The sequence below is a fragment of the Phyllobates terribilis genome, unplaced genomic scaffold (assembly GCF_046119375.1).
Source record: "Phyllobates terribilis strain yellow unplaced genomic scaffold, ASM4611937v1 Scaffold_11__3_contigs__length_659146591, whole genome shotgun sequence".
In the NCBI taxonomy this organism is placed as follows: Eukaryota; Metazoa; Chordata; class Amphibia; order Anura; family Dendrobatidae; genus Phyllobates; species Phyllobates terribilis.
The window spans coordinates 386,712,404-386,728,448 of record NW_027362771.1 but is presented as its reverse complement, the minus strand read 5'-3'; the positions used below and the strand labels follow the sequence as shown (position 1 = coordinate 386,728,448).

Genomic DNA, 16,045 nt, shown 5'->3' with positions numbered 1-16,045 from the left:
AATTGTCAACGGATCTACGGGAAAAGGTAGTTGAACTGTATAACACAGGAAAGGAATATCGAAGGAATTGATAATGCCAGTCAGCAGCGTTCAAACTGTGATTAACAAATGGAAAATCAGGGGCTCTGTAAAAACCAAATCACAGTCGGGTAGACCAACAAAAATTTTGTCCACAACTGCCAGGAAAATTGATCGGGATGCAAAGAAAAACCCACAAATAACATCAGCTGAAATTCAGGACTCTGAAAACTAGTGGTGTGGCTGTTTCAAGATGCACAATTAGGAGGAACTTGAAGAAAAATGGGCTGCATGGTCGAGTCGCCAGAAGAAAGCCATTACTGCGCAAATGCCACAAAGTATCTCATCTACAATATGCCAAACAGCACAGAGACAAGCCTCACAACTTCTTGTACAAGTTAATTTGGAGTGATGAGATCAAAATTGAACTTTTTGGCCACAACCATAAACATTTCATTGGGAGAGGAGTCAACAAGGCCTATGATGAAAGGAACACCATTCCTACAGTAATGCATGGAGGTAGATCGCTGATGTTTTGGGGATGTGTGAGCTATAAAAGGCACAGGAAACTTGGTAAAAGTTGAAGGAAAGATGAATGCAGCACGTTATCAGCAAATACTGGAGGTAAATTTGCACTCATCAGCCCGGAAGCTGCACATGGGACGTACTTGGACGTTCCAACATGACAACGATCCAAAACACAAGGCCAAGTCAACCTGTCATTGGCTACAGCAGAACAAAATGAAGGTTCTGGAGTCGCCATCTCAGTCTCCTGAACTCAATATCATTGAGCCACTCTGGGGAGATCTCAAGCGCCAGTTCATTCTAGACAGCCCAAGAATTTACAGGAACTGGAGGCTTCTTGACAAGAAGAATGGGCATCTTTACCATCTGAGAAAATAAAGAACCTCATCCACAACTACCACAAAAGACTTCAAGTTGTCATTGATGTTACATGGGGCAATACACGGTATTAAGTACTGGGGTATGAACTTTTGATCAGAGTCATTTAGATGTTTTTGGTTGTCATTAAGATTTAAAAAGAGAAAACACAGTAGTTTGACAATAAATGGCTTCACCCAACCAATAGCCATGAGTGGAGAAAACGTTTTTTTGTTATCATTCATATTCTCTGAAACAAGGCCAAGAAAGGAAAAAATTCTGCCGGGGTATGTAAACTTTTGAGTACAACTGTAAGTAAGTGTGGTTGGTTTGCTCAAAGTGCTTTAATGAAGAACATTTGCCAATTCACCGGTTTATTTTACCTGCTTTGGAATAAAAATACGTAAAAAAAAAAAAAGAATAAAAACACCAAATTTCTGCAAGATATAGAATGTTAACTTATTGATACTACATGCTGTACACAATGGAAAGGGGAAAATGTACTTAGCTGCTGCTGATATTTTCCTTGGCATGTACATAAGAATAACTTGCAAATGACCCACGGCACAATAGATTAATTATTACTCCAGACAGGGCCACTGTTCCCACATTATAGACAGCTTGGCAAAGCACCAAACTATGTAAATCCTTTCCCAGGCCAAAGCCCTGTGATCCAGATACAGTGACGTTAGTTATTGTAAAAGAAAAATGCGGAAAAAAAAAAGTATCATATTTAAAACTCACATGCTAAATAGGAATGGAACATCTCAAAACTGGACTGCACTGACTGTAGGGGGGTAAGAATACAGCTGAAATTTTTACCTAGTTTTAGCTAGCTATTTTTAGGAAAGTTGGAAACTTACAGGACTATAAAATAAAGTTCTACACAAGTTGTGCGCAGCTCTACTTCTAGGCAGTGAGAACATGCTTCTATTATAGCAAATCAGGCAAACAGCAAATCTCTTCAATATCTTTCTACCAATATGATTTGCCCATCAATGGTGTCCAGGCTGCCATTCTTGTGGCTTATAAGTGAGATGCCTTCTACATTTGGCACAGGAATGCAATTTTCTGGCGCCTTCTCTTTTTAATTTGCAGAACACTTTCCTACAATATGACACTCTTAAATCTTCAGTAGCCATTATAACGTACATTAACCAGCTCTATATTGGTGTCACAAGCTGACTGAGGGCTATTTGTCCCTGTTCAGTCTCTCATGGCTCCATTCTCCTTCCTTATGTTCAATGACAGTGGGTGATCAGGCAGAGCAGCCACACGACAGCGCATTTTCCTCTATAAAACTACAGCTGAAACCAGAAGTTTACATACACTATATACAAATACACACATGCATGTTTTTCTCAATATCTGACATGAAATCAGAATAAACCTTTCCCGTTTTAGGTCAGTTAGGATTACCATAATTTTTAATATTTGCCAAATGCAAGAATAATGAGAGAGAGAAGGTTTTAAGGCATTTTTATTACTTACGGCAAAGTCAAAAGTTTACATACACTAAGATTACCATCAAAGAAACCTAGGCCATATGCGCCTTGGTTTAAATGGAAGAAAAAATAGAAAGACACATAAAATTAAATATTATTTATTTCAACAGTTTAAAATAGAAACAGGATTAAAAAACAGGTGCCCTCAGAATACATAACAAACCTATTCCCTTAGCTAAACAAATACAGTGGTGGGGGGCCCTATATCAAAAAGGGTCAAAAGGTATATTACAACTAATAAATATTGTGCACAATTCCTAAAAAAAGGGGACTAATAATGATATAATAATTTGATAATTTAATATCGGTAAATAGTACAACCTGCAGATAAGTAAAGTGCAAATGTGCCTGAAACAGTATCAAAATATGTAAATTAATATAATAATTAATATAAATATAATTAATATAAACCCAGATGACGACGTTTCGCCTGTAGCTTTTTCAAAGGGGCGTCGTCGGGGTTTAGGACGGCATATCTCCCCTTGCTATTCCCTTGGTGGTCATTATGTAAGTAATCTCTTAAGGTGTACACATTACTTCTGTGCTTTTATTTCTATGCATCCACCTGACAGGTCTTGTTGTTAGCACTTGCTAAATGGGATGCATAAGATGTAATTACAATTATTGCACTACCTTTGTTCTTCTGGTACACCTGCAAGTGTATTTTTGTATGCACTAATCTCTTTATGCACTTTTTCACTTTATATATTTATTTATAATTTGACTTAGGGTGTATGTATATATATATTTATTAATTTACATATTTTGATACTGTTTCAGGCACATTTGCACTTTACTTATCTGCAGGTTGTACTATTTACCGATATTAAATTATCAAATTATTATATCATTATTAGTCCCCTTTTTTTAGGAATTGTGCACAATATTTATTAGTTGTAATATACCTTTTGACCCTTTTTGATATAGGGCCCCCCACCACTGTATTTGTTTAGCTAAGGGAATAGGTTTGTTATGTATTCTGAGGGCACCTGTTTTTTAATCCTGTTTCTATTTTAAACTGTTGAAATAAATAATATTTAATTTTGTGTGTCTTTCTATTTTTTCTTCCATTTAAACCAAGGCGCATATGGCCTAGGTTTCTTTGATGGTGATATATTTATTGGAAGCATATAAGTTTGTGACCTTTTGTGGTATACACTAAGATTACTATGCCTTTAAACAATTCTGGACTGCCCATATGATGATGTCATGTGTTTGGAAGCTTCTGATTTTTTTGGCAACATTTGACTTAGAGACAAACATGTAGATGTATTTTAATGCACACCTGAAACACACTGCTTCGTTGTGTAGCATCATGGGAAAGTCTAAAGAAATCAGCCAAGTTATCAGGAAGAGAATTGTGGACTTGCATCCTTGGGTACAATTTCAAGATACCTGAAGTTGACTCCTTCATCTGTACAAACAATTATACGCAAGTACAAACAAGATGGGAATGTCCAGCCATCATACCGCTCAGGAAGGAGACAGGTTCTGTGTCCCAGAGATAAACTTGCTTTGGTCCGACATGTGCATATCAACCCAAGGACAAAAGCAAAAGACCTTGTGAAGATGATGGCAGAAGCTGGTAAGATTGTGTCAATATCCACAATGAAACGAGTACTGTATCAACATGGGCTGAAAGGCCACTCTGCCAGGAAGCCGCCATTATGCCAAAAGAAACATAAAAAAGCCAGTTTAATGTTTGCAAATGCACACAGGAACACAGACCTTAATTTTTTGGAGACATGTCCTGTGGTCTGACTTTTTGGGCATAATGACCATCGTTACGTTTGGAGGAAAAAGGGAGAAGCTTGGAAGCCAAAGAACACCATCCAAACTGTGAAACACGGGGGTGGCAGCATCATGTTGTGGGGTTGTTTTGCTGCAGGAGGGACAGGTGCACTTCACAAAATAGATGGCATCATGAGAAAAGAGGATTATGTGGCAATACTGAAACAAAATCTCAAGACATCAGCCAGGAAGTTAAAGCTTGGGTGGAAATGGGTCTTTCAAATGACCCGAAGCATACTGACAAAATGGTAACAGTGTCTTAAGGATAACAAAGTCAATGCTTTGGAGTGACAATCACAAAGCCCTGATCTCAATCCTATTGAAAATTTATGGGCAAAGCTGAAAAGGCAGGTGCGAGCAAGGCGACCTACAGACCTGGATCAGTTACACCAGTTTTATCAGGAAGAATGTGCCCAAATTCCGACCAACTATTGTGAGAAGCTTGTGGAAGGATATCCCAAAAGTTTTATCCAAGTCATTCAGTTTAAGGGCAATGGTACCAAATACTAATGAAATGTATGTAAACTTTTGACTTTGCAGTAAGTAATAAAAATGCCTTAAAACATTCTCTCCCTCTCTCATTATTCTGGCATTTGTCAAATATTAAAAATTATGATAATCCTAATTTACCTAAAATGGGAAAGGTTTATTCTGATTTCATGTCAGATATTGAGAAAAACATGCATGTGTGTCTTCTTATATAGTGTATGTAAACTTCAGGTTTCAACTGTACATGTCGCAGTAACTCTCTGCACTTAGCCCAGTAGGAGTTTCCACCATCTCATCTTCACACACACGGCTGGTTCTCCATAGCCCTGCTCATTCAGTGCATTACCATTCCAGGACTGTAGAAGAACAAGCTAGGATACCAGCGATCTTGTGAGCAAAACACTTATAAATATAAATTGCATATATAATCTACTTGAACAAAATGGTTATTGAAACAAGAGCTGTTTAACCAGTTCAAGACTGCGCCGTTACATTTAATTTTTTTTTTGTATTCTCTGTTTAAAACAGATAATTTCTGTCCTTCAGATAGTCAAGCAATTTTTGCGTCTTTTTTTCATGACACATGGGGCTTAATATTTATGTCACTATCATTCTTTTTTGTGCTGATATGCGAGGTCTGAAAAATAAGGGAAATAAGTATCCATTTTTCCCATGAATTTTTTTTTGTAACCACACAGGTCCTAAATACTAATTACATTTCAACTTTTTTTTTTTTTTTTTTTTTTTTTTTTTATACACAATGTGGAACATTATGTTTATATATTGCACATTTTTTAAACTGGGGGCGGGCCTAGTAACCATGTTTTGGATTGACAGTGCTAGTTTATTTTTTTATTTTTTTTTATCTGTTATTTTTAATACATATATACACACACAGTTCTGGGAAGGCACAGACAATAATAAAGCCATCTTTTGGGGGACTTGATGTCTCCGACAGCCAGATAGGAAGTGTATCCATGATGGTATCCTTGAAAGGAACCTGTCAAAACAACCACCCCTAAATATTAATGATTGTTTCTCTTTAAAAAGATAAGTCAGTTGGATCCCTGAAGACAATTAAGCACTGCTGAAGAGAGAAATAACATTCGGAAGTTGTGCCTGGAAATGGATGAGTGCGACTAAGCACTTCTAGCTTCTCAGCCTCACATTGCATTTCCTCCATAGCAGCACGCTCCATTGTCTAGTTTACAAGTAGTTCACACATGCTCTTGGGTTAAGCTACAGCACGGGTGAGAAAGACTTGGGTATACTAATAGATCACAGACTGAACAACATGAGTCAGTGTGATGCAGCAGCAAAAAAGGCAAACACAATTCTGGGTTGCATTAACAGAAGCATACAGTCTAGATCATGTGAAGTAATTATCCCCCTCTACCCCTTCTTGGTCAGACCTCATCTGGAATACTGTGTCCAGTTCTGGGCATCGCATCTTAAAAAAAGACATGAAGAAACTGGAGTAAGTTCAGAGAAGAGCGACCAGGATGGTGACCGATCTGCAAACAATGTCCTATGGAGAACGGGTAAAGGATCTGGGAATGTTTAGCTTGCAAAAGAGAAGACTGAGAGGAGACTTTAGGCTATGTGCCCACGATGCAGAAATGAAGCAGAAAATTTGTGCAGCGTTTCTGCATCTCCCTTGCCAGAAAAGACGCATACAGATTGTGCATGCGTTTTTCCTGCAGAATACATGCGGATCCACATGCGTTTATGCATGCGAACTACAAGCACTTTCCAGGCGATAGCATCACTTGGAAAGTGCTTGACAACTAGGTCACACTATATAAATCCATGCAAACAGCATGGATTTATACAGTGTGACCGTAAAAAATAAAGCTATACTTAGCGATCCCCCGCCGCGTGTGCTGCCACGTGTGTTGTCGCGCTCCTTCCGGGTTGCCGGCACATCGCGAGACAGCCTGCGGTCACATGACCGCGACGTCATCTCAGGTCCTGGAAGGTAAGTGCTGCAGGGGCCGCCGGACAGGTGAATATAAACTTTATTTATTATTTTATTCTTTTTTTCACAGGTACAATGGTACCCAGGTCTGGATGAGAGTCTTCTCTCCTCCTGACCTGGGTACCATACGCACATTGAAACGCATATTATCCGCGTGTACAAATGTACAGACACGGATATTATGCGTCTCAATGCAAGTCAATGGCGGTGCTTCCGCAAAATTAATGAACATGCTGCGGATTTATGAGAGCTTCAGAAACGCTGCAGAAAACTCCACAGCATGTGCATTGACATTGCGGAATGCCATTGCGGACCATGGGGTGGGGGATTACCGTGCGTTTTTGATGCGTTTCCACTGCGGAAATTCCGCAGCGGAAACGCATGAAAAACGCATCGTGGGCACGCAGCCTTATTAGCTGTCTACAACTATCTGAAGGGCTGTCACACTGTAGAAGGATCAGCTTTATTCTCACTTGCACATGGAAACAAGAAAAGCAATGGAATGAATCTGAATGGGAGAAGATACAGATTAGATAAAAACTTTTTGACAGTGAGGGTGAATAACAAGTGACACAAGCCAGAGGTCTGGGATGGTTTAGTGAATCCTGAATTGAGCAGGGGGGTTGGACCAGATGACCCCGGAGGTCCCTTCCAACATTCTATGATGGTTTGCTCTGGTACATGGCAATTTAGCTGTCAGTCAGACAGAGAAAGGCGCTGAAAGGTAGGAAAGGCTGAGTAGCTGGAAGTTCATCGTCACAGCCCCAATGCACATCCAGACAACTTGAAAACTAGATTTCTCACTGTTGGAGCAGCATTTTAGGATCATAAAGGAGATTGACTGGCTTATCTTCAGTTTCTTGGTAAAAGATATAATACAAGTATGTTCGATCAATAACTAACCGGTAAAATATACATCAGATTTAAAGTATAAACTAGCAAGGTTTATCCATGAAATGAACCCAAAGAATTTGATAAAAAAAAAATTATCTAGGTTGGGGCGAGCCTGATGGGCACCGGCCAAAATGTTGATTCCTCCCAGAATTTCCAGAAACGTCCAGTTGTTAAATAATGGGGCATGGAGGCCGGAAAGGAGTAACAGCTATAAGTGACTGGGTTAGTCATTAGACAAGCAAGTAGGGGCAGAATAAGTCACATAGTTGCCAAGTCATATTTAGGCTGCGTGCACACGATGCGGTTTTAATGCATTTCCGAGGCGGTCTTTCCGCCACGGAAATGCATTAAAACCGCTTGTTAAAAGGTCTGCAATGTATAGCAATGATAATCCGCATGTGCTGTGCACATGATGCGGAAATTTCCGCACCGGATTATTATTGCTTCACTAACCGTAGCATAACCAATTCTTGTGCGATTCCACGGCGAATTTGCGCCCATTGACTTTCATTGAAATCGCAGCAAATCCACATATATAATATCTATACATGTGGATTTGCTGCGTTTCAATATAAATCAATAGGCGCAAAATTTCGCCGGAATCACGCCGCGGCTGGTACCCGGGTCGGGAGAGGAGGCTGCTACGACTCATCCGACCGCTGCTCTGGCTGATAACAGCGAGAGCAGCGTGGATGGGAGAAGCAGCAGTAAAAATAAAAGAAAAAAACTTCATAATCACCTGTCCAGCGGCCTCAGGCAGCGATGTCTCTCCGGTGATGTCACCTGACCATCAGGTGACCAGTGTCGGCAGCAATCAGCTGATGGTCACGTGATCATCAGCTGATTGCCGACGGCGGTAATCAGCTGATCGGTCTCATGACCGATCAGCTGACCGTGGGGACATTCACAAGAATGTTCCCTCGGTCTCTAACTCACCGGGGCTTATTAGCTGATCTTCAGCTGATGAACCCCAGTGACCTCCTGCAGCACTGTATACTGACAGGGGGTGATTTTACACCCCTGTCAGTTTACAGTGCTGTATTCTACAGCTGTGACATCAGTGATTTCTGATGTCACAGCTATTAAAGTGACCCAGATCGTCGTGGTACCTTGGATTACGTGGATTGAGTCGTTGACGGCGGACAGGTGAGGAATATTGTTTGTTTTTAAGTTTTTTTTTTCAGGAGATCAAGGGCTTCGCGGAGGCGTGTAATAAAAAAAATAATAATTGTAGAACAGTGTGTGTTTTATTTCATTCAAATACTTTATTCTGGCCGTGTCTTTTATTGAAAAAGCGGGAACCATTTTACCACGTGGTTAGTAATGGGGGCGTCTTATAGACACCCTCCATTACTAATCTGGGCTTCACATCAGCCGCCAATAAAAGGCTGACGTGAACCCCAACCCCATTACCCCACTCGCCACCGCTACAGGGCAGTGGGAAGAGCGGAGGCTAAGCACCAGATTTGGGGTCCCCCTGTAATCTAGCCAGTAAAGGCTAAACAAACAGCTGTGGGCCGATATTAATAGCCATGGAACATTGTTGGCTAATGGTCCCTTCCGCAGTTACTAATCTCAGCCCCCAGCGGTCGGCTTTCCCTCGGCTGTTTATAAAAATGACGCAGGAGCCCACGGTTTTTTTACTTTTTTTTATTTTAAGCTCTGTGCTCATAATTCAGATGTAGCAGCGCCTTGGACGCAAATTTTTGCTGCGTCCAAAACGTTGCATTTTATTGAACGCAGGTAAATCCAAATATGTTCACTGAACCATGCGGCTTTACCGCATTCAATACTTTCTAGTGGTCAAATTTCTGTTGCGGAGAATAGCGACTCCGCACGAGAATTTGACATGCTGCAGTCCTGAAAGACGTGCCGCATGTCAGTGTCCACGGGTGATCAGCAGCCTCTGATGCACACATAGTGGACGTGGGATTTCTAGAGATCCCATCCACTATACTGTAACATCTGGACGCTGCGGGATTGACGCTGTATAAACACGCAGCATCAAACCTGCAGCAACAGTGGCCATGTACCCAAACTCACCCGCAGCAGGTCAATTTCTGTAGCGGACATGCTAGTCTGTGCTGCAGATTTTATCAGATTGAAGTGTCATTATGTGTGATGGATTCACATGTACCGACAACAAAAGTGCAGCATTAGAACACCGCGTTTTGGGCGCAACAAATACGTTGTGTCCAAATCACTGCTGAGTGCTGTTCGGGGGACATAGCGGCTAACGAACCAGCTGTGAGATGTTAATTATGGCCAGGGAAATGCTTGCCTAATGGCACCTTCTCAGAGGAAAAAAAAAACAGCCCATAGCAGTCGCATAAATTACATGAATAGAAATGCTAATGAAGACTGGGTGAATGGGACTAGCTGACACCCAGCTCTTTTGTTTGGTGATGTCAAGGTGTCAATCAGACCTTTTCATGACCAAACAAAGTAAAGAAACACACAGACAGTGTAAACACTTTATTTGAAATACAACAGACCCATTCTTTAATAAATTAAATGAACCAATATACTAACCCCAGTTTTATGGTAATCCAAGGGCTTAAGCAATGTCCCACCAAATAACTTTATTTAGCTCCAAAAATCATTCCTTGATGCTCAAAAGCCGCTTCAAAAAAATGCATGTAAAAACGCGTCAAAAACGCATGCGTTTTTTTCTGCCAGGGAGAGGAAAAAACGCTCAGGAAATTCACTTCAAATACGCATCGTGTGCACATACCCTTACAGAGATCTTTTTGAACTTGTACCTGTTTTTTTGGGGACATGAAGTTGAAAAAGATCCAAATTACAGGTTTTGATGGTAGTAAAGTGTGAAATTAGGAAGTCTCCGAACCAGTCACTGATGTATCTTTTACAAAAAAATATCCTCTACAACTAAAGAGAAGTTTGTTACAGAAATATTAGAAATTAACCGACTTCAGCTAATGATTTACTAATATTCTAAATGAAGTTAAATTTTCAAATTTTGGGAGAATACCCTATTTCATATTGTTTGTCCCTTTAGCAAAAATACTTCAAGAAAACAAAATGTTGTACTCTACACTAAAATGTGTGTGTGACAAATAATTTTCCATCTATCTTGACGAGATGAAGCTACGTTTGTAGCAGCACATGACATTTTCCCACTTAACACTAACATTTTTATGATTGGTTCAGCTTGTCCTCAGATAAGCAGCTTGCCAAGGACTGTGTTTGTCAGAGCAGTAATTGCCATTACACTGATGTGCCTCCCTTCAGCAGGAACGCCTAAAACATACAGGATGATCAAATACGAGCTCATAGTAGGTTATTTCACTTAAAGCCTCAAACACATAAAAAAAGTTTGCGAACCCGCTGATCTCTGTGATATCGGCTAACCACCTTATGACCATGGGGACCTCCCTACTCGCCTTTCTCAGATGTCAGTGGAAGCTGGATTGGTTTTTATGAATTTTAGCACTCGATCCTTCTGTTCTCCCAGCAGATAATCACTGCTCGAATCCCTCTCTCGCCATTTAAATTTGCCAAATTAAGCATTCATCTAAAACAGGGATGTCAAACTCAAACACAGAGGGCCAACCAGTATAGAGAATAATGGGCCCCCACACAGCACAATGGGCCCAAATAGGGATGGTGGTTCTGGTGTCGAGGGCCAAATAAAACCACCCTGCAAGCCAGATTTGGCCCATGGGCCAGAGTTTGACATGTATGGTCGAAAAAATGGGGGGCAGGGGAAAGGTGTAGGCAGGAGCAACAGCTCTATGCTTTAGACCTGTTACCAACATCAGATATGCTCTAAATCACAAAACTCAGTCCAGAGTCTTCTCACATGAGCCGACTGTTTCGTGTATGGCTAGGAAACCGTAAGCTCAGGACAGGAGACCAGGCGGTCAAGTTGAGTGTTGCGTTCCAAGCACGGTTTCGTGTTTCAAGGAATTATAAAACTGGCTTTAGATGCCCAGCTGACTGGCTGATTTTGAGGGAAGAAAAAAGCAATCAGTAATGGACTAGCATAGGCGCTATACCTGCAGTGGGATTCCACCATCACCTCGCGCTGCACTTCATACAAGTTTTCAACATCTTTTTGTATCACCTATTCTATGGGCAATGTTTGTCTGAAGGTGGTCTAGAATAGAATGAAACGTCATATATATTTTACTGTGGATTGCAATTAAAATTATTTTCTCGCATTATACTTGAGTGTCAAGTTCTTCATATATTGGATTACTTGTGCACCTTCATTCAGGTGTGCCTTGTTCTACTATACGTTATATAAAATGTTCTACTACTACTATATATATTGTTCTACTCGTACATGTGATATGTAAACTAGGCAGAGGGATTTTAAGCTTCTGCCCATCTCATTTCCATCTGGAACAAACTTTGGACATTTGAAATACAAAATGCCCGATTCTCTCTCCCCCCCCCCATTATCTGGCATTGAGGAACAGCTGGAACGATCCCCTACACACAAGACATCCATTCCAGCTGAAATAGACAGGTTTGAAGGAATTGTGTCTAATACATATGAAAACCTTTAGTAAGGTATGCCAGTGGATAACATTTCAAATAATAACCATTAAATATGCCATAAACCGTTTAATAGGTGGAGTTTCTATGAACACCATTGCATGGTAGAAGTATTTACGGCTTCTCACCTTGCAACTTGTCAAAATACCACTTTAAGGCCAAATTACACTCAAAACTTTACTATTCAGGAGAGTCTGTAGTTACTCCACTTCTCCATGTCATATAGAAAGGGTGCAAGGAGATAAGAGATATGGGATGCTATTTTGAGAAAAAAAAAACACACTTGACTTCATTCAACAGTAGTCAGGTGGGCGAATTGGGAAGATGTGAAGTAGGAAAGGAGGCAGTGAATCTTGTGATAAGTAGTGACCTCTCCACACAAGTGACAGTGGTGAGATGGCAGCATGAGACAGAGGCAGAGTCATGAAATTATTTGAAACCACAGACAAAAAATGTGATTTAAATAAATAAAAGATAAAAACAGACAAGAGACTGGTTGTTAAACTGAATTCAACTGTCCATAATGATCATGTGGCAGCACACATTCTGCAGATTCTTAAATCACTGTGCCAACTAGTGCGTTCTCCAAGAAACAATTTGCTAATGACCAAACAAACACTTATACACATATTGAAGACAATCAAACAAGTAGAAAATATACATCAATGTTTTTAAATGTATCAATTTAGCTCTAAGCCGTTTGGTGGAGAGGTGTGAGAGTTCATTCTTAATAAATATATAGTAAAAAATAAAAAGTACAACATGAAAGGAAGTCTGTATTTCTTTAAAGAAGTTGTCCGAGCTTGGGAAAAAAAGACTGCAGTCATTCTATGTGACTGGAAATGCTGCCACATGTCGTCACAATGCCCCGCTATTCCCGGGCGGTCACGTGACCAAGTGCATTTCATTTGCTTGTGCTCATGTGCCGACTAGACTCATTTGGCTTCTGTCAATTCTCTTCTATTGAGAGAAGTCGAGAGCTTCTAGTCAGCATGTGACCACAAGCATGTAAAATCACATAACGCCTGGTTGCATTGAAAATACCAATAAATTGTGACAGCATGCGCATCGCACACTCACGATTTGGTTGTCTGCAGTCACATAGTAAATGCAGACTTTTGTCCCAAGCCCTGACAACCCCTTTAACTATATGGCTGGCCCAGTTCAATAGTACAAAGAACTCCAGAATTATACTACATACTCTTATTTTCAGTGAGGAACACATTAATAACTATACTAAAGTCCCTACAGAAGGTTGCTTCTAGGAGTCTGTGACATGTAGTCTTTTTGATGATGTCATGTGTGATGTAATCACATTGACATAACTTGTTAAAAAGAACAGTGAAACATATTTAAAGTGCATCTAGTGGAGGGTTTATTATCCAGGAATTATTTTCTATAAAAGTGCTATAATGAGTTGCTTAATAAGGAAAAAAAGGCCAATATTGGATGATTATTATGATTGACAAGAGAAAGAATTATAATTAGAGAAGTATGGTTTTGACATGTGCACAACAACTCCAGAAAATAATTCCTTAACACTACTTTATTCCATGACTATACTAAATAAAGTCACATGGCTGATCTCAGGGGTCAGTCTGAAAGTGCAGCACGATTCCTGTAGAAGTTCAGAAAATAAATGTACAAAAGTAGAAGGGTGCCATACATACTGTACCTTCCTGGAAGGAAATTACTTGTTTTTCTGCCTTGAGGATCAAATACTCGATGCTGCTCACAAGTCCTTATTCAAGTCACATATCAGAAGCCAAAAACGGTAACTCTGCTGCTGGTAACAAAAAAAGAAAATCACATCATATAAAGACCATCTGATGCCAGTGTCTGCAAGAAGTGTTCGCCGCTCACAATGGCATTCTCATTGCAAAGACCATCTAATTCCTCTCAGCTGGTTGTCATGTGGTCTTGCTGACTGATCAAATGATTTTCTTTTGACAAGCTTAGCAACACAGATCCTTAAGAAATGGCTGCACTAACAAAGCACAAGTTCAACAGCAAATTGGACTCATGGTTACAGGGATTATGAAAATACTTATTATATTCTTTATTTGATGAGAGCACACATGTAAGGCACGCGTTATAGACTGTAGTCTCTGGTTTCAGCTTCCTGTTATATACTTCATACTTTATGTCACAGATTTAAAAAAGATATAAAATGCTGGAAGCGTAGGAACCCAAGCCTTTCACTCACATGCACAGCTGAATCTGCAATAGTCTGCAGCAGACATTAAATGTATGGATCTGCAATGTTCAGCATCTGCTGGAGAGAATGTCAGCTGACTGGTGGGAGTGCCACGTGTTGGACCCCACCATCTCAGAGACTACCTATATTAGGGTTAGTCCTGGACAACCCAATTAAAGCCTACCTATTATTTCAGAATAAGCAATCGTGTGTACATACAGTAAGAAACACCATTTCTGGCCATTATATGACAGCCTGCATTTTTCATAAGTTTTCTCCTCTACAGGCTCTCTACATAAAAAAAAATGAAAATTAAGTTTGTGGGTAGAAAGTAAAAACTAGCTGCTATGAGTTCTTCTATACACAGCACACAGACATGAGGGATTGCTGTTCTACGTTCTCTATGTTGCACTTATTCAAAAAGCAGCAGCACTATAGAGGAACAGACAATGCAGTACTGAGCAGTGTAGATGGGAATCCAGCTCTTGGTTGAAATAAAATACAGTATATATCTCTGGCTTTTTCACTTTGCTCCCCTTTATGAAAAGTCAATCAGAAGTGGAGGAAAAGATATTTCTTAATAAGATACAGAATTGATGTAAAGTTTTGACACATCTGTTCATGCAGTGGTTTTTCGCAAAAAAAAAAATTAAAATGTTCAAGTTGAAAATTCAGCAAAACCACAGAAAATAAACACATATGGAAACTAAGTGTAAAGAAACCAGAATGTGTTAAAAAAAAAGATTTCTTTAGTGCCCTTGTTTTACTCTGATGACAACTTTGCACACACTTGATATTTACTCAAGCAGCGTTAGACAGTCACCTGCCATGGCTTCTAATGAACGAGGTAGGTCTCATCAAGAGTTCATTTGTAGATTTACCGGTCTTCAGCAAGTATGTGCAACCAAGTGTTTGCAGTAGTGCCGTCACAAAATACAGGGGTAACAAAGTGCTGAGCACTTTTGCACAACTGTTCTATGCAAATTATGGCATCACTCAGCTAAGTAAAAAGAAATGACAGTCCATCATTACTTTGAGATATAAAAGGTCATGAAAGTCAGTCAATTGTTAAAACTGCTAGCATCTTGAAAGTATCCTCAGGTGTAGTCATAAAAATCAAATCACAGCCCCCAAAAAAGGAAGACAAAGAATTAGCTCTGCTGCAGAGGATAAGTTCATCAGAGTTACCACCCACAGAAAACTGACAACACCTCAGATAACTGCCTATAAAGTCTATGAGATTCCAGAAATCTCATGCACACATTTTTTTTCCCCATTTAGGATTTTGTGCTTTACATGTTTTTTTTGCAAAATAGAGTAGGTCACTTCTTTCAGCATTTTTTCACCCATTGGAATTAATGGGTGGTGAAAAAAATGCACCAGAAACGCAGGTGTCAAGTTTTCAGCATTTTTTGTGCCTAATTCAGAATGAGATTTTTTTTTTTCCACTGAACTTTATGTACATGCATAACAGACAAAAGGACAGTGAAAGACGCTGAAAAAAAAAGCACAAAAAAAAAAAAAAGCAAGAAAACACCAACAAAAATCCTGAACAAACTCCTGGCAAAAGATCAAGTTTTGCAGAACATGAACGCTGAAAAAACCATGATGTGTGAACATAGCCTTGCAGTCAAAATTCTGCAAATAAACCACTACTGGGGACTGCAACCAAAAGAGACTTGCTTGGGCTAAGTAACACAAGGACTGGACAGAAAAATCGCTGGAAATATGCACTGTAGTCTGAGTCGTCAAAAATTCATACTTTTC

General features: G+C 39.8%; 1 protein-coding gene across 5 annotated transcripts in view; it reads right to left on the bottom strand.

The window, feature by feature from the left end:
* Window positions 1-16,045, bottom strand: part of RAB27A (RAB27A, member RAS oncogene family) — a 93,803-nt gene that overhangs the window by 64,291 nt on the left and 13,467 nt on the right. For 2 of the 5 annotated variants that reach the window (XM_073653007.1, XM_073653006.1), the window contains exon 2: window positions 13,757-13,864. The exons of 1 other annotated variant lie outside the window; for it this stretch is intronic. The gene's annotated coding sequence lies outside the window, so the exon portion shown is untranslated. Of the gene's footprint in view, window positions 1-11,576; window positions 11,678-13,756; window positions 13,868-16,045 lie in introns of those variants that run through there. 2 more of the 5 variants (XM_073653008.1, XM_073653009.1) reach the window with 2 other exon arrangements.